The 20,195-nt window shown below is 36.7% G+C and overlaps 1 protein-coding gene across 13 annotated transcripts in view; it reads left to right on the forward strand.

The window, feature by feature from the left end:
- Window positions 1-20,195, forward strand: part of Marchf1 (membrane associated ring-CH-type finger 1) — a 630,089-nt gene that overhangs the window by 145,979 nt on the left and 463,915 nt on the right. For 4 of the 13 annotated variants that reach the window (XM_035450825.1, XM_035450829.1, XM_035450827.1 and 1 more), the window contains one exon: window positions 14,498-14,645. The exons of 8 other annotated variants lie outside the window; for them this stretch is intronic. The gene's annotated coding sequence lies outside the window, so the exon portion shown is untranslated. Of the gene's footprint in view, window positions 1-7,699; window positions 7,756-14,497; window positions 14,646-20,195 lie in introns of those variants that run through there. One more of the 13 variants, XM_035450835.1, reaches the window with a different exon arrangement.

Genomic DNA, 20,195 nt, shown 5'->3' on the forward strand with positions numbered 1-20,195 from the left:
AAGCTTGATAGTGTATAAAAGCTGTGATGCCTATAAAGTTTTGCCAAAATTTCCCACAACAATAAAGAGTTCAAGAAACATGATTTATTTACCCATCCAGAAAATGTCTCCATCCTGTGGAATTTTAATGAGAACTCCCAACCTGAAAAGGGCAAAATTTCATCAAAAATTTGGACTGATATCAATCAAAAAGCCTGGTCTTGAAGCACCATACAGAATTGCTTATCGCACCATTAAGGGAAAGAATCCAAACACATTGAAAAGCACTTGGTGAGGCCATATGTCCTGGAAATGATATGGTTGTATGTGAGGAAGTAAATTGAATTTGTTCCTCTGTAATATGTAATATGTTAGAATTTAGAAACACTAAATTTTCTTTTAATATTTTGAAGTGATCACAGGGAACCCAGGAGCTATCGCCCTGCAGTATAGGAGATGAATCTGTTCTTGTCCTTCAGTTGAACCAGCTCTTATGGGCACATATCAAACATGAATGAAGAATTTCTATTCTGTGAGACCTGTTTTGCAAGCTGTTAAGGCCTTTGGTATCTTCAGATGGTAGAAACTTTCCAGGGCCAATCCAGAGACTTCAAGTGGAAAGAAAATCTTGTTTCTCTGCATAGAGGAGACACCTGCAGTTTTTGGCAAAGCAGCTGCATTTGCAATTTTAGGGAACAAAGAAGTTCAGCAGGCATCATTGTGACTCACTGGTTTCTGTATCTGTATCTGAGACCATGCCAGCCATGCTCTACATTCTTTTCTACTGCCTTGAAAGTATTAAATCTCACTAGAGGAAGAGATTTGAGGAATTAACTTTTTAATAGGTTTGGTTTTTTTCAGTCAAAGAATGGAACAAAATTATAAGATCTTATTTTTTTAACCACTCTGAATTTTTTTTCAGAATAGACCCCATGGATTGATTATATTTTAGAAGTTTCTTCAAGAGAAAATGACTGCATTTTTCCTAGCTAAAGTTAAATTTGCTTTCATATAAGAGGAAAAGAAACTGGTGATATGAAAGTTTGTGTTTTCATCTTGGATTAAGGTATTTTGGGTTGTGGACAATTCAGGACAGAGATGGTTTCTTTATTTTGGAACAAACCTTCTGTTTCTACTTTGCCAGGCTAGCCCATGGTTTTTATCTTCAGTGTTACCTTATGATCCAAGATGATGGCTTCATATAAGAGACTGGACCCTCCAGGGTAAATGAATGATAAATGCTGAAAACATACCATGAGTCACCTTAAGCAGCTTCATGGACATGTCTTTGAATAGACACTATTTCTATTACCATATCCAGACATCTAGGAATCACCTTCTGTGATTCCCATCAAATAGTGTGACTTGGAGAATAATTAGGTCTCTTGGGTAAATGTGACCAGAGGAAATGGAACTTGGGTCAAGTGATTAGCTGTGTTACTACAAGAGAACCAATTGTTTGCTTCAGGTGGTATGTCTCCTTGTGGTAGGAACATGGGTAACATTTTTCATTTAATCTGCGGAAGTCTTTGCTCTCATTAGAAAGAAAAGAAAAGTAAATGATCCGGGTCATACCATATGTGCAGTGCAGGGTATCTTCTGAAGCCTGTTTCTATAATCTCTCTTGATCTAATGTGGTGAGTTTTTGTTTCTCTGCAACTCAATACTATATCGTTGGCATGGGTACAGAAGGTCAGAGACACTTTAATCTTTGTTATGCAACTCTTTATAACCATCCTAATGTTTATACTCAAGCTTCCCCTGGTAGAAGGATGTCAACAGTTGCTGGGTCAGTGTGGGAATGGGAGGTTGAAAACCTGCCTGTCCAATGGAGATGGGATGAGGAGATGGCAGAATCCAAGATCATGAGTTCTCTGAGGCTACAAACCCTTGAGTATTGATCATTTAGCCCAGACCAAATCACAACCAAAATACAGATTTAAGGATAAATTATTAGGGCAATCAGACAGAATTAACCTGTTAATGAAATTAGCATGTGAGCAAGGATCTGCAGCTGCCATGGATGTGAGTTCTTTCACACAGGCTGCTATTCTAAATGAGCAGGTGAGAAGTACTCAACACTGGCCTTTTTAGTTTTCATTTTCTGGAGACTTATATGAATCCTCCTGTGAAAGCAATCATTTGGAAGTCTTCCCAGTAATGTGCAGGAGGGAAATGAAGATGGAAAGCAATATGTGAAGGATCCTAAGTGAGAGTCTAAAAGTTCTCATAGGAGCTTGCTTTGGGAACTCTCTCAAGCTAGAGTAAATCACACCTCAATGTGTTTCTGCTCAGGTTACAGAGCTACTACATCTCCAAGCTGTCCATAAATTTCACATAGTCTATATTGATTACGGGACACTGTCAGGAAGTAAATTCTCAGATACCTTGTATTATTTCTTCAACTGCACATGGATGAAGTGAGTTCTAGAAAAGACTTTCTACAAAGAGATACAGGTGCTTATTGTAGGAGACAAAGTACAGAGGGTCAGAAGAGCATGTGTTAGATACTAGTAATGGGAACTGAGAGGATGTAGTTGGATCCCCGATAACACATATACAAAAACTGTATAAAACTAAAGAGCTTGTGTGTGCTTCATTTGCACATTTTCCTGCTACAAATACTTATAGGTACTTGGAAATTTCACAAAATAAAACAATTATTCATTTGAGGTAGCTAATATAAAGATGAGGTACAAGATTGATAGCAGAGAAGGATGGACTAATCTAAACATAAGCAATGATCCAACCTTGCAGGGTCTTCAAGAAAGCAGTTGTCTCTTGGGAATAAGGCAAATCTTGCATTAAAGTTCAGTATAAATATGTATTTACTAGTAACTGCTACCTTTTATGTTGTTATATTATTCATCCCTATTATAAATATGCATCTGGTATATAATGAACACATTCAAGGACAGAAATCTCAGTAAGTGTAGCCTTGACCCATAGTCAAGTGGTCTACCATAAGTAGCCTACTCTTAATGTTTTGTTAGAACTTGTTACTCTTAATCTACAGTCTTCTCTAGAAGACTAGATTAACTAGTTCACTATAGATTTCATATTCTCTTGCTTATTTATTTTTTTTATTCCTCCCACTTATGTATTCCTCCCACTTATGTATCCCCTAACACATTGAATAGAGGAATAAATTGGAGAACACTCAAAGTCACTTACAACTCTCATATCCCATCATACTAAAACTAGTGTTCTAGTAACTGAAGCTCTTTCAAGTCAAGATGACCTCCTTATTACCTAATGAGGCATAAGTGTCCTTTTACAAACAAAGCCTGAATAACAGCTTGTTTAAAATGTCGAGGAAATGAGTCTCTAGTTACAAAAGGATAGCGAATGAAGCATACTTAATTATAATTTCCATCTTTCAGAGTGTAAACCAAAACAGAAAAAAGTGTGTCAAACAAGAAGAATATACAAAAGATAAAAGGCACTGTGAGAGTCTTGCAAGGTTTCTTCATGGCCTGAAATGATGCTATTTCAGCTCAATGGTGGTAACTCTTGGAAACCTCAGCGAAACACTACTTTAGGTGCTTCCTGTGGACTAAGCCAGGGAATGCTCTTTTTGAAATTGAAAGTTAAAGTGGCTTGTAATTAAAAACAAACCTGAGACCCAAGTATTTCTAGTCAAATACAATACCATTTCCTGAACACAAACTAGAAATCTGTGAGATCGATGACACTGGAAGTTTCCTCACTGACAGTTGCTGCCTGCCCATCACCACTGTGGACATCCTGTGAGGCATAGCCACAAACTGCAAGGGCCTTTGCTGGATACAGACATGGCATCACTGAAGAAGATCTATTAGACTCGTGGTTTTCTCTTTCAAATCCTGTATGGCACAGCACTACAGATTGAACAGTGCTCAACTACAAATAATAACATATAGTTTAAGCTGAAACCATGTGAAATGGTCCTCCATATAATTGAAAGCAATATAAAAGAAGACCTCATCTTTCTGGAGCATTTAAATAGATATTTCTCATTTTATAAGAACATGTTCTACTTATTTGTTTATCATCTGTATCTTTGTGTGTGCATTTGTGAGTTTGTGCACACTGTATATATGAAGTGGCCCACAGAAGCCAGAATATTATTTCAGATCCCACAGAACTGGAATTAAAGGTCATTTTGAGACAATATATGAGTGTTAGGTACTGAACCTGGGAACTTTACAAGTTCCCAAGACTTTACTTTCTCTAATGGACTGAAAACTTTATTGCTATTGACTGAATGTTGAATGTTGTATGCTACAAGCTTTGTTTTTTCAACATCAATTTGCTTTCCACTTTATTCACTGAGTACTTGGAAGGACTTGATGGCCCTATCATATCCCATTTCTTTTTGGTTGTAATATTTAATTATATAGTCTTTGGAAGGACTATATAATTTGTGTTCTCCCTCTGTGTCTATCCTCCATCCATCTCTCATACTGGTGACCGAAACTGGCAGTGCACATGCTATGCAAATATCCTACAAAAGTCCTAAAAGAAAAGTGAAGAAATGACTTGACACCCACTACCTTTTAAATGAGATATTAGTTAATCCATCCATAGATACAAGCAGTGATTCTGTAGAAAGTTTGAGAATGAATTGACTCTTCTCATGGTTTTATTCTAATATACTTATCATAACTTTACTCTTATTTTTTCAATCATTTTAGCCCCCTTTAATGACTTCTGTGATTTGCAACCCTAGAAAAAAAGCTTGTGTGAATCTGAGTGTTTACCTTGCTTGTGGAATAATGGGTTGAATCGCCAGTCATAGATGGTGGGATAAGATACAGGACACCGTTGTCAGAGGCAAAAAACAAAACAAAACAAAACAAACCAACCTGTCATTTATAGCACAACAGGTGAACAGTCTTCTGGACTATTACTCTCACTTTCTCAGATACTCATGCATAGAAAAGACAAAATGGGTATTGTGTGCTCAGGAGGGCTGTGCCACACACAGAACTTGATGCTTAGAAAACCATTAATGATAAAGATACTGACAGCATGGATGGAGTATCCAGACACTCTGGAGGACAGCATTGATGGAGTCATTTAGGAAGACACCTTGGAGGATAGCATGGATGGAGTCATCCTGGACAGATAACTGAAGGACAGATAACTGGAGGACAGCAGTATTGTCTTGATTTGAGAGAAGCAAAGCCTCTGAAAATTCATATAAAACAAAATTCATTCATAAGAATGGGATTTTTATCTAAAAACTTTGGTATTCAATTTTAATGTATAGATATGATAGCAAATACTGTCATTTAACTTTTCTATTTGTGTATTTACATAGATGACAGAAAGACAGATAAGATAGTCATATGGATGATATATGGATGGATGACAAGTAAAGATAGATAGATATATAGAAGGCAGGTGACAGATATACATCATAGGTGATAAATAGGATTAATAAATTGACTAGATACAGTTTCAAAGTTTGAAATTTCATTGTAGTATTGTAACAATATTGATTGCACGTGTGTGTGCACACACACATATGGAATTACTTTGAATTTTTAGAACGATATATGGGAAAAAGAAAAGATGTCTATGTTGTGATTAATTATTTTCAATGATCTAGACCAATTCTCTTTAAATTTCTCATGCATTATCAGGATTTCTGCAGAAATGATAGAGTTTCTTCTCTCTTTTTCTGGAAACACATCAGAGACACATGACAATTCAGCATCTGGACTATGGGATTTGTCCCAAGACAGACACTGGTTCTCTTGCTTCTGGTTCTTGTTTCTTCAGAATGGTACCTCCCCTCTTGGATCTGTAATGGACTACAAACAGGATCTATAAATCCAGAGACAACAGAGATACTGTGAACTACAAAATGTACACCTCAGCTTCACACTGTGTCTTTCTCCCGGAACAAATGTTCAAGGCAAGAACACAGCGAGGACATTCTGTCTGGGGCACAGCAAACGGAGCTGTGAAACAGTGCAATGCTCATTTACAATCTGACTTTTTTTCCATTCATTTACATTTGTAGAAAATGTTAAAATAATAACCAGGAAACCACATGATTTAAACAGGTTAATTACAGTTTTGCTTTGGAATTTCAATTACCCCTAAATTTGTCATTTGTTGCTGTTTTATCTCTCCTTAAACTGTCCCTTCATCTCTTCAGTGACTGTCCTAGCTATTAGATTCTTAAATTTTAATTTTGCACTGTTGCTGTGGTGTGCTTCAGTTTAGGGTGATTAACAGTGCTCAATGTTAGAATTTATAGGATTTAATGTTAAATTCAAGCTCTAAATGAGAAAAAAAGTACAGGGTCTGGCAAGATTGCTCAGTGGTAAGGGCACTTGCTGCCCTTCCCGAGGACCTGAGTTGAGTTCCCAGGACCCATGTCTGGCAGCTCACAACAACCTGTAACTCCAGTTCCAGAAGATACAGTGCCCTCTTCTGGCCTCTGCAGGAACCTCCAAACATGTGTGCTTACTCCCTTCCACCCACACAATTAAAAATATTATACGTAGTTTCTAAAGTAATAAAAGAAATATGTGAATATCTTAATATTTTAAAACTTTGTATCATAAAATCATTACTGAAAGAATTTAAAGGTAAAATCCAATGAAATAGCAAAGAACTATTTCACTTAAAATGTAATTTTATTAACATGATGTCTTTCCAAATTGTGTGTTGTTAGGGTAGTTCGATTTGGATTATTTTAATGTGCAGAAGCAAAGTATAATAACCACGATGAAAATTTGAATGAATTTTGAATATTCTAGCTACTGTCTTGGAAAACTATTTGGTTACTTAGAAGCATAAAATAACATGTGTCAAAGGAAACACTAACCTAAATTGGAAAATGAAGAAAAAATGATGAAGTTCAATTAAAAATATAAAGTACAAATATTTAAACCCATGAATAATTTTAATGACTAGGAAAATGTAGTTTGTCAAATTAGAAACCCCTTACCTTTAAATGGCCAATGAAGACATTACTTTGTTGGACTATAGGTTGAGCCCTGAAAGATAGTCATGACTTCATTCAGAAGAAGTGGAATGCAAAATCTGTCCAGAAGAATCTAAAAGAAAATTAATTATGTACACATACTAGTATATAATATATAATATACTTCCACACATATACATTAAGAAAACAATAGCAAGCTTATGAGAAGAGATATAGATTTTTTTGTCATGACAAATGGGGGGGGGGCAGGTATAAAAGAATCTGCACAATTAAGCCCATTCATGGTGCTGAAGGAATTCTTGACTCCATGGTATTATAGGCCCAACTTCTCTGTGCTCTTGCTGCCTGTTAGAGTTTAGAGCAATTCTCTGAGATAAAAATTAACTTAGTAAAAGGAAAAAGATTTATATGATCTGAAGAGAAAACAAGAAAAGAAATACCACAATGAAGGGAGCCATTATAGATTTAAAGACAAACCTGGCAGTAGGGAAATGTCCAAAGTTCTACAAGGATGACACCAACTAACCATCTAAGCAACAGTGGACTGGCTAACTTAAATGCCCTTCCCCGATAATGAGATTGATAAGACTACCTTATATGCCATCCTAGAGCCTGCATCCAGTAGCTGATGGAAGCAGAAGCAGATCCCCACAGCTAAACACTGAGCTGAACTCTGGAATCCAATTGCAGAGAGGGAAGAGGGATGAGAAAAAAGGTCAAGGCCAGACTGGAGAAACCCACTGAAACAGCTGACCTGAACATGGGGGAGCTCATGGACACCAGACCGATAGCTGGGGAACCAGCAAAGGACCGACCCAGACCTTCTGAATGTAGGTGTCAGTTAGGATGCCTGGGCAGTCTATGGGGCCTCTGGTAGTGGATCAGTATTTATCCCTAATGTATGAATGGACTTTGGTCCATTCCACATAGAGGGACACTCTCTTAGCCTAGACACATGGGGGAGGGTCCAGGCCCTGCTCCAAATGATATGACAGACTTTAAGATCCCCCGTGGAAGGTCTCACCCTCCCTGGGGATCAGAAAGAGAATGGGATAAAGGATCTGTGGGGGGTAGGAGAGGAGGGGAAGGGGAAGGAAGGGATTGACATGTAAAACAAGATTGTTTTTAATTTAAATAAAAAATTTAACTTCAATGTTACTAGTTTTAGGAATATAGTGATGAAATTCATGATAGAATTTATTTGTATATACTCTTAAGCAAATTTTCTTTATTTTAAATGTATTTACTTATATTTAATAACAATTCTAAATATTTATATTCACTTAAAACAATATTCATTTATTTGATATAACTGGCATGGTAATAATTGTCTTTCCCTGTGATTCAAACACTACCATACATTTTTATGTACTCATAAAAATATTAATCTATCTTTAATTTGCATTTTCTTATTCTCCATAAAGATATTTCTATCCCTTTAAAAGTCATGTCTTCAGCTGAGCAGTAGTGACATTAATTATGCCATTAATCCCAGCTCTCAAAAGGCAGTGGCAGGAGGATTTCTATGAATTTGAGGCCAGTCTGGTCAACAAAACAAGTTCCAGGATAGCCAGAACTGTTACACTGAGAAACTCTTGTCTCAGCAAACCAAAAACCAAAAATAAACATCCAAAAACAACAAAGAAACGAACAAGAAGAGCCAAGTCTTCTCCCAAAGAAGTTTTTCTATGTATTCTCATTAGGTAACTTAGGTAACTGATCTTTTCTTCACCCTGCTGAACAGAATTGATTTACTGAACTATAATTCAACTTTCTTCTCATTCATCATATAAAAGCGTTCTGAGAATTGTGTTTCATTCACTCACATATTTTAGGTTCCATGCACTGTGGATTTATTGAGAATTTTATATTGAATTATAAACTTATTACAGGATAAACTCTGATTCTTATTATAAATGAAAATCACCACAGAGAAACCCTGTCTGGAAAAGCCAAAAAAAAAAATAATAAGAAAGAAAAAGAAAAGAAAATCACTTTCTTTATTGACTGATTTTAGAAGAAAGAATTATAATAGTTATATAGTTATATTCAGGCATCTATACTCACCTATCCATGGGGTTCTGACAAGATACACCCTCAGCTGAATCCACTAAGAGCGCCACCTGTGCCTATTCATTTAAATTCCCTTTTAAAAGGCCCTGGCCACCTCCTCCCCCTTTCCTTCTATCTATTTCTCTCTCTCTGCCTCTCTTTCTCTCTGCCTTTCTTTCCTGTTGTTCCTCTCTCCCACTGCTCCTGTCCCCAGAAGCCAGTCTCCTCCCGTTTCTTATTTTTACAATCCTTTTCCCTTAATATTAATAAAAAACCTTTTGCTTGAATTCTGTTGCATGGATTCTTTCTCTTTTGAGCCACTTAAAAAATTACAATGTTCAAATTTGTCATTACAATATACTAATATTTGGTAGCATGTGACTGCAAAAATGATATTTATAAATGGATCATATTCCTTCCCTCTATTAATCAAAATATCAAAGTAAACATCTGGTACATGATGGAAACACACACATACCCAGGCACACATCCCCAAAGAGCTTTTGGGTTTTTGCATATCTTCTGAAAAGAGGTAAGCATGGCTTGTTCTCTGGACAATTTGTTTAGCAATATTTCTAGAGTGATCAGCATTGGAAAGTGGAAATAGCACCTCCATCTGGGGTTGAAGGTAGATTTGCTAGTTGTCCAGAAATTATGTGTCCTTTTGATCCAAGGCCATCATCAGACATTATGATGAGTTTGGGTTATTCTTCTGTCATAAATGTTGCTCTTGGCCCCTTTGGCATCAAGCTGTGGATATTGCAAGTCAGAGAAAATGGTCACCCTCACTGTACTTTTATTGCAGTGAATGATGAAGTCTGTTTGCTCCACACTGAAGAAGGCTGTCTTCTGGCTATGTAAATGAAATAATGGCAGCCTGGCACATTGGCTAAAAAGTGTGTCTCAATGCCTTCTTGCATGTATAAAGTAAATTATATTCTTATACGAGCATGGTAACTTATCTATACTGAGATGTTTTATTTGAAACAAGATGACAGAAAAGAAACCCAGGAATAGGACATGTATTACATGACTATAACTTTTTTTATTTCTATTGGGCCATATATCTTGCTTCATTTTCACTGATCGACAATACTTCTATATATGCCATGTCATTCTGTGTTATAAAATTATGACTTACAATGAGTTGGTAGGTGATATGTAGGCTCCCTTTAGTACAGCCATATTATGAGAACTACAGGTCTGAATTATTAGAAATTTTTGAAAAGGAAAAAGAAAAATACATATAAATGTTATAACAAAATGGCTTTTGTTACAAGACATGCAGAAGCTAGGCTCTGTATTTAGTCTTCATCGACTAAACAAGGAGTTTCTATATGCACAGGGTGTCCATAGAATTCTGGCTACAGCAGTTGTGGCAGAGAAATTAATGAAGTAGACATGAGTTCTATCAACAGAAAACTTCTAGGCTGTAAGACGAGATAAACATGTGAAACAATGATTTCTGAGGGGGAAACTATGCCCTAAAATTATTGTAGCTCTCATGCTCAGCCGTGAGGGAGATGTATGTAGAGATCAGTAGATTGCAGGGGTTTTGGTAAATAAGAGGTTTCAGGGATACAGGACTAAGCATTCTAGTAGCCAAACAAAAATATTTCAATAGCATATACCAACGCTGTCATAAAACTTGTGTTTCACTGAGGTGACAAATACTCAGGTGGATTTGCTGTAAAGGGAATCCAGAACTGCTTTGTCTGGCTACTTTTAGAATATCTTCTTTTTACCAAGTTATGGTCCTATTAAATTCATCTTATAATTGTACCTGAGATATCAAACCAAATTTGATATCTCAGATCTGATAAAATGGCACACAGTTAGTAATTATGGGTATCAGAAAATAACTTTTTTTGCTAAAATACACCATAGTTTTAAAGTTAAGATTTCTGTTAGATAAAATCATTACCAACAGACTACAGTTAGTTCAAAAAGTGGTCGTAGTTTCTTCCTCAACCTTTTCTACCCTGCAAACAAAGTAAAAAATAACTATTCTTCCTTTAAAGACATAAGAAAAGTTTGTAACATCAAACCTACTTGATCATATTGAACAATATCATATCTAGAGTATTAAAGAGAAACATAGAAACACTACCTTCAGCACAGTTAATGCAAACACAAAGCTGCACTGATGATTAAGATATGTGCATTTTCTCTGAGATCCTGCACCATCCACCAACCAATATGCATTTCATTCCAGAAGACAAAGACAAAAATGCAAAACATAGCTTTACATTTCCCAATTGCATAATATCTTAGTATATTTAAATGCTATTTCTCATGGATAAGCATTATTTCATCCCAAGTAAATATGTGTATTCCTGTCCCACATGGCTTTTTCTGAAAATTCTAAGTATCATAACAGACAACAGTAATATATAAGCACTCTGTTTGGTAAAAATTCACCTGCTCAAGGGCTTCCCAAGAAAAATGACTTGGATTTTCTTAAATCATATGCCAAGAATTCTTGAAATCCTCATTTAATAGATCTTAAAATCTGTGGCACCAAACCACAATGGGTAAGCAACATTTACATGCCTCTGTTTTTTAATCTTAATGTGGAGTGTAAATGTCAGAAAGAAACTATGCCTTGAAGGTTAAGTCAAGCTGTTGTAAATAATAGACAAAAGTTCATACTTCAGAGTGTCTCCTCTTCAGAATCCTCCTGATAACCCAACTTCCAGGAGTAGGTGTCATTGGTATGTGAACTGGATAGTGTGAGACATTTTCCACATCTGAAATGATATGAGCCTTATGTCTTACTTAGTAATAGCATATAGAAAGGATTTTGTGTCTTATTCAGAACCTCTGCACTCTTCATCTATTTTTGTTGCATAGTTTTTGACTACTACATGGCCAATGCAATTTCATCCCAATTTCTTTCTGCTTAACTTTATTGCCATGCCAAGATCAATACAAGTTGCCCCTTGATGCAAGAAGAACCACACGGAGAGTTAAGTTATGCACCATGCCTATGGATTTTATTAGTGTTCAGTGAAATATGACCAAACACTGGATTAACAAACATTATCTCATGATGAGATAATTTCCATTAATGCAAATTATCACATAGGTTATTAAACTACTAGTCTAATATGCATGTATACCTGTGTATTTTTGTCCCATGTCTCCAATGCCATACTTTAGTAATTGATATTTTTTAGTTGAAAATATGCATTAAATTTAACGTTCTGTTAAGTATTTACTTTATGCCAGCTTTATAACTTCCTGTTATCTCTGCGTATTACCCGTTTTTCTACTGATAGTCAGATCAATGAATCATCTTCAACTGAATACTGAATATACCATCCCCTTCCCACTGGGGCCCTAACTGCTATACACCCTTCCTACTTATACAAAAATCTGCCCATCCCAGATTGGTGCCTTTGTGTAAGACAATAAAAATTCTTTGGTCATCTAGCCCTACTCATGACTTTGTTTAGTAAATACATATTATATTTCTTTCCTCCATTTAGCTTCTTTATCCTGTTTTCCTTTCCACACCAAAGGATGAAAATGTATTATATCTATTATAATGGTAGAATAGAAAAATAAAATCAAAATTGAAAAATAGAAAATCAAAGCAAGGAATGGAAGGGTCACTGCTTCTCATACCATGTGTTTATACTGCTGACTTAAGAAAGTGGGGGAGATGGAGCTGCACTTAAAGCCTTGATATGTTAGCAGCAAGCTAAACCAGAAATGGTGGATCTGTAGGACCAATGTAAATGCCAGTGTGCCTGTCAGCCCTCCTGTAATTCTTGAAACTGGGAAACAGGAGACAGAAGGTCCCATGTCTAGCTATACCAGCAATATCAGGGACCTCTGGATTCAACTGTGAGATCCCACATTTATGAATAGTCTAAGAGCAAGGAGTGGAAACTCTTATTAGCTTCAGGTACCACACAAATGTGTTCTTATATACATGGCTACATTCCCCACAAGTGCACTGACACACGTTTGAATGCTTGCACACACACACACACACACACACACACACACACACACACACACACACCATATACATACCCATGAAAACACAATGTGGCTCCACTTATTACTTTTTTAGTTACAAATTTACATGACTTCATCCAGACAAACTTACACCGTAAAAATTAAGCATTTTAATCTCAAGAAAGCACTGAGTCTTATGTCTTGTTTCTGAACAAAATATTGTTGTCTTCTATATTTTTCATTTACTTTTTCCATTGTATCATTATATAATTATGTGGGAATGCTCACAACTTGGATAGGTGTTTTTGTTTTTTTGTTTTTTTTTTTCCCATAATGGAGACCCACATAAGCACTGTAAATGGCTATCTGTTATAAAGTAGAAACTGGCAAGAACTTGAAAACATCAGGTCAGAAAACTTTGGTTGTTTCCTGGAAAGCAGGTGGGAAACTGGTGAGTGAGGGAGATTGGTGAAGACATTTATTAGGATAGAGAATGTCAGGGGAAAACCAGCATAAGGAGCGTAGTGTGGAAGGGATCTGTAGGTACTAGGAATGAGCTCCAAGGCAGTTCGGGAGGGCCTGGGATGCATTCTTATCAATTTGTTTCTTTGTTTTCATAGTGCAGTCACATTTTAATGTTAATGTTAATATAATTATAATCAGGCATTCCTTCTAATTACATTTACTTCAATAGCCCAAGCCAGTGGTATAACTGTAAAAATCATCTATACAATAACTCTAGATTTCCAATCCCAGCTCAGCCTGTTGCCCAAGAAGAGTTCACTGAACATCTTGGCTATAATATCCAATCAGCATCGCAAATTCAAAAAGTATTCCCTGCTGGACCTGTGGGCCTCACCATCTCAGTCAATAACATCATCCATCCATTACTTGACCCCCAGTCTTAAAGTTATGCTTTGTAATTGTATATTGTATAACTAATCAGGAAGCTTTGTAGATCAATCATCTAATTATATGCCATAAATTCCAGTCCTAACCCTGTGGTCAGAGACATCACTTTTCACTGTTAAGTGAAGTTATTTGCCTTTTGGAATGCATATATTCACTATTAGACAATGTTGAACTATTTCTAAAACTACATTTTCTTAGAATGAAAAAGGTGCCTCCCTTGTTTGATATCCTCAAGAACAGTCATTTAAACCATCATCTTTCTGATAATCATGCAGGGACAGCACACTGGTTTTAATTCATATTTTCTGATCTCAGAAGATGAATATTTTATTCATCCATTTATCAGCTATTCACTGAATTTTTTCCTGGTTTGTCTGGAATTACATTCCTTGATGAGACTGATGAAATGAAAATGTACATCCAAGTGCGTTCCTTTGCTTGTTTAAAAAATAGTTAAAAACACAACAAAACCAGAACGTTTATATTTTCATTCTTGTAGACTTTGGATTTGGGTGATAAATGAGACATCCAATTGACTTATACTTCACTGGAGTATTTGAATCACTGTGTGCAGTTCTGTCTTGATTTTCCCAATTCAATTATAATAGTATTTTTATCTGTTTACATTACAAAATGCAGATGCATTGCTCCATGATGCTTACATCAGTCCCAAGTCTCCTTTCCAACTGCAATAAAGGAAATGTCAACATCTAATAATAGTATCTGCCAATTTGTTTAAAACCACCATAAGAGGGATTATCCTTGCATAAGGTTAAGTCATTAAACTGTAAGTACTTGATTGTTATTCATTGAAATTTAAACAGTTACTCTTTCCTAACTCACTTTGACAAATATTACTTCTGTGTTTTCTTTTAGTTTTGTGTTCATAATGTAATCACATGATTTCTTATCTTCCCCCAAAACTCTTCTGCATTTCCCTATTTGCTTTCTTTCAAGTTCATGTCCTCATTTTCATTGTTATTACACGAATATATGTATATATGTATTTCAAAGTATTGCTTGCACAAATACACACATACATGCATATATATACAGAACCTGCTCAGTCTGCATAATGTTAGTGATATGTGTATTTCACTGTTAACCATTTGGTACTGGATAACCAATTGGTGTACTCGTCCCTGGAGAAGACTCTTTCTCCCTCCTTCAGCATTCCTTAGTAGCATGTAGTTCTTTATGTAGGGTTGAGGGCTTGTAGGCTTTCCACACACACTAGTAATGTTGTATGGACTAAGCAGGCTGTATATAGGAATATATAAGTATATCTACACATATATGGTCATGTGATGATAATTAATAAAAAAATTGAAGAATTGTGAGGTATATATGTGAAGGCTTGGAGAAAGTAAGGAAATGGGAAAATGTTTTAATTACATAGTAATCTCAAAAAGAAAAACAAGAAATCAATCTACTATAATTATTAAGTACACATTTACATATACATTTAATAATTTACTATAGTGATTAAATTACTATTAAGTTTGTTTATTACAGTTTGTTTATGGAAGATGTTATTTTATTGCCAATTTCTCAGAATTTTGTGAAAGTTAACTGAAATAATAAAAGCACACCATCCAAAAAGATCATCAAGAGCTTATTGCTACTCTTTTTCATAGTTTTGTTTTAACAACTTGCTATATGATAACTGATGTATCCTAAAACACCCTCCAAAACAAACAAACAAACTAAACTTTAGAATTTTGACATTGAAAAATTGTTTCATTATTCTGTTTAAACCATGGGTATTTTAACTTTGAAAATGTTTTCTATAGTACTTGGTATTTTAAATATTTTTACAAGTGTATGTGTGTGTGTGTGTGTGTCATAAATGTGGCTGCAATGAATAGTTGTGTTAGCATGAATTTAGAGGCCCCAGGTTGACAAAGAATGCCTTCCTGTTTTCCACTCTATTTAGTGAGGCAGTATCTCTCACTGGAGCAGGTTCACTGTGTCAGGCTCCTCTGGGTATCTGGCTTGCACTGGGAAATCTCACCTCCCAAGTACTGGAATTGCAGATGGGCTATCAGATTTGCCTGGGTTTTACTTGTGTGCAGTGACTGTGGGCTCTCAGCTCCTGTGCTCACACTTATAACAAGCATTTTCTGCAGTGAACCATTTCCCTCAAGCCAAATACTTTGCAAAGTTCTCTTTTGAAGTTGGCGTATACAAAGTCACAATTGACCGTGTTTATATATGGTATAAAGAAAGAAAAACAATAACATGGTAGGGGTTATTTATATCACCTCTAGTTCTGGTGTTTTGTTGTTGTTCTGATAAACCAAAGAATAGCCTATAAAATTCAGGTCTTCGGGTTTTTTTCTTATCAACTCATTTTCTTCTAAGCACTTCCATTTTCTCTCATGCTTGAGCCCCCCATTGTAATCTCACATTCACAGTGAAATTTTCTGTCACTAAAGCATACTGATTCATTCATGCTGAAAATTACGTTGCAGTTGTTATCTGTACTGCACAGGTTACGAGCCGTAGTTTATCCCCCTAATCACCAAGTCTGGCCTGGTCTATCAATCTTAACTCCCCTGCAAAGCTGTTTCCTCATGCTTCCTTGCATATCACGCAGGGCCTAATAGCATTCTGCAACGTGGCAAACATACTGTGAAGTTGCTTCAGTGTAATTAAAAAGGGTGGCACTCACATATGTCACTGGGAGTCACCATACTTCTCTTGCATTGGGGGAGAATCTCTCACAAGAAATGTTTCAGTGAACAACAAATTTGATCTTAAAGAAGGATGAGGAAGTGGAAAGCAAATTACGGTACCAGATCACAGGGTAAATAGCACCATTACTTCTTCAGCAAATAGCTAAAGATTCTTCCCAGAAGAAATACTAAAAATGCTTTTGCTTCACTGTTTTGGATTTTGCTTGCTTTTTTTTATTTGCCTTTTTTTTCTTTTACAATTTGGTACTAGAAGGTGCCATGCAAACTTCCAAGGGGAGGAGACAACCAACAGTTCTACTCAGCTCTGACACCTGTGAGGTACAACAAGCACCAACAGGGTACTTCAGTGGCATGGCCATGCACACACGGGTGGTAACCAACAGCTCTCCACGTGGACTTACTGCATTTTTGAAGTTTAAAAGGAAAAATTTATAAACTCTTGTTTTAAATTTTGATAACAAGTAGGACTCTTATTTTTGTTCAGAACAGCAATCTTTCCTTCTGCCCTCTTCCTTTCCTTCCTTTCCTTCTTTCATTCTTTGCTGGAGGATGCCTCACACACTCCGATGCTGACCCATATTCCTGGCACTCAGTTACGTACTTTGTTTTTACTTCCAGTATTTGTGACATTCTTAAATTCAAAAGTTTTAAGTTGAAAGAGTCAAGGAAAGAACCATACAAAAAAGCATAGGGAGCCTAGGAAATGGAATGAATGATGCTGTATGGGAAACAAATTAGATGATGGAGTCCTCTAAGACTGGCAATGGCAGGACACTGTTCTCTACCCAGAGCTAATGAAGCAAGAGAATATAGGGATGCCACTATAACCACAAAGAGCTAAAACTACAGAACAAAGGAGTCCAAGAACTACTTTGTTTGAAAGGAAATACACTATAGGCAAAACTTCAGGGAGGAAAAGACTTTCTCAGGAAACTATCTGCCCTTAATCACAAGCCTCCACCATCTAGCTGCCTGTGTTCCCATTTGGAATACAGAACAGGCAAGGCATCCAGACTGCATATTCCGGAGAATCTAGCCTCTCAGAGAACCCAGTTTGGGACAGGTAAAAGTGAATGGTAGTAACTGAGTTGGAGAAATGACTCTCAGATGCTATTCTTTATCACTTGGCTTCTATTGTCCTTTTCTTAAAATATCAAAACATTTCCAATACAGAAGAAATACAAAGTCACTACTGTAGCTACTACTTACAGATTTGCAAGAAAATGTCAATTCAATTACAATCCCACAGGATCACAGACTGCAGGTGGCAAGTTATTTTCCTGTTCACCAGAGATCCCACACTCCATTAAGTGCCAAAATTCCTTCCTCAGAAGACCTGCAGGAAAATCTACAGTGCCATGTGCGATGGCGTCTTGACTGAGTCTAGCAGCAACTAAAGTACAAGCTTCTGGCATTTCTATGACAGAATTTCTTAATCAGAAATAATGGAAGAGGGAAGTCCACCCTAAATGTGGCCAGCAGCCCAGAAATAAAGAACATGAAAGAAGAAAACCTGAGTTTTGGCTGCCTTCCTTCCTTTTCCCCCTCCTCCTCCTCCTTGTTCTTTTTTTTTTATTAAAAAAAACTCTATCCTACAGGGCTTTTAAATTTTTTCTTTTAATTACTATATAACATAACTCTTTTCTTCCCTTTTCTCACTCCAACCACTCTCAGGCCACCCCTCAAATTCATGACTTCTTTTTCTTTGTTTTATTATTATTACACACACACACACACACACACACACACACACACACACACACACACACACACACACGTATAGATATATAAATACAACCTGTTGAGTCTAGGTAGTGAAGTTTGTGTGTTATGTGATTTCAGGGCTGACTACTTTGCATTGCATAACCAATTATCTCCTAGGAGTCCTTCACCAGGATAAACAAAATCTCCCTCTCTCTACAATCTTTAGTTATCATACAGCTACTCTGTTCAGGTCTTGTTTAGGTATAGACATACAGTTCAGATGTCATGGGTATAGCTTCCTTTTCATTACTGGGTGACAAAATCATATAGCAGACTTCCTATTCCTCTGGCTCTTCCAGTCTTTCTGCCCTGGCTCCCATCATGTTCACAGAGACTTGAGTGTAGAAGTTGTGTTAGCTTCCTTCTTGCTAACAGGTTTATTCATTCTGTGGCTGCTGCATTCCTTCACTGATATTAGGATCTGTTTTATTGGGGCTCAAATATAGACTGAAGACCAGCATCTCTCTAGGAATCCTCCTGGCCTTAAGGAGCAATTGCCATCTCCTTGGTCATTTCAGAGTGCTTGGCTTCCTCAGCATCTGCAGAACCCTGGTTGCAGACTGTATAGCTTAGGAAATCTTAGATTTTGAATACCTGCAAAACCAACACCACATTGGCACTAACTTCTGTATCTTGCTTGAGATGGCAAGTAACTGCATTTATTGAACCCTCAGAAGCTTCTGATGGGTCTGGTAAAAAAAAATGGTTGGATTTTAAGAGGTTGTTTTGAACAAGGAAACAAAACAAACAAGCAAGCACTAGTGTTCTGCTTTCAGCTACCTTCTTACTGCATTTTTATACTGTAGAGCCTTTTATTGATGTGGGAAGCCCTAGCCCTCTGTGGGTGGTACCACACTGGTCAGGTGAACCTGGGATGTATAAGATAGTCTGAGCAAGTCATGGAAAGCAAGGCAGTAAGCAGATTCCCTCTGTGGTCTCTATGCCAGTTCTGCCTCCAGGTTTCAATTCCTTCTCTAGTTTCCCTTGATAATGGACTGTGACCCATGAGCTGAAATAAACCCTTTGTTCCCCCCAGTTGTTTCTCGTCAGTGTTTTACCACAGCAGTGGCTTAAAGGCAAACTAGAACAGATGCTTACTCTATGCAATTTCTAATAGTGTCTTGTATTACCCTGGCCTGGTTCTTCTTTGAGTTTTGTGACTTCTTGTTACTGAAGTCTTCTCTGATATTTATATACTCAGGATTTTACAAATTTTAAACATTAGTTGTTGTAGGCTGCCATTTAGAAAAATTGATTTCTCTTCCTAAAGACACAGTACATTCCTTAGTTGTGGAAATTGTGTTTAAGATTTACACATGTTTCCTCCTCCCCATTCACTCCCAGGGTAATAAGAAAACATAGGTGATGTTCAGAAAAAAAAATATGTATTGTATTGGATTGTCAGTCTGTCTTTCTGGCACATTACCAGATGTTTTCTTGTTTTCCTATCTTTGCCTGATTTTCCTTTCTTGCTTAATTGCCATCAAGACCAGCCCCTTAGCACTCCCCACTCCTTTACTGATTCTGTAAAGACTGAGATGGTCTCAAGGTAGTGGATCCAGTACATTGCTTGTTTTGTTTTTCTATCATAAAGCCTGTGCTGAGAATAGCAGCAAAGCATAAGTCTTGAGAGTTAGAATTAGTACCTACAGTGCTGGATTCAGGAGGCAGATGTAAGCTACGAAGTGGTTTTCCAAAAACCATAGGGCTAGAAGACAGAACAGAGAAGCAACACAGACCTTCAAATGTTCTTATGGAACTGTGTCCAGGTGACAGCAAAGTCTCATGACAGCTTCATCGATAATTATAGTGCAAAGTTTCCATAAATTTGTAAGTCTGGATTGTGTCATATTGTGTGAGGATACCAATTAGCT

This window comes from Cricetulus griseus (genome assembly GCF_003668045.3).
Source record: "Cricetulus griseus strain 17A/GY chromosome 1 unlocalized genomic scaffold, alternate assembly CriGri-PICRH-1.0 chr1_0, whole genome shotgun sequence".
NCBI lineage: Eukaryota > Metazoa > Chordata > Mammalia > Rodentia > Cricetidae > Cricetulus > Cricetulus griseus.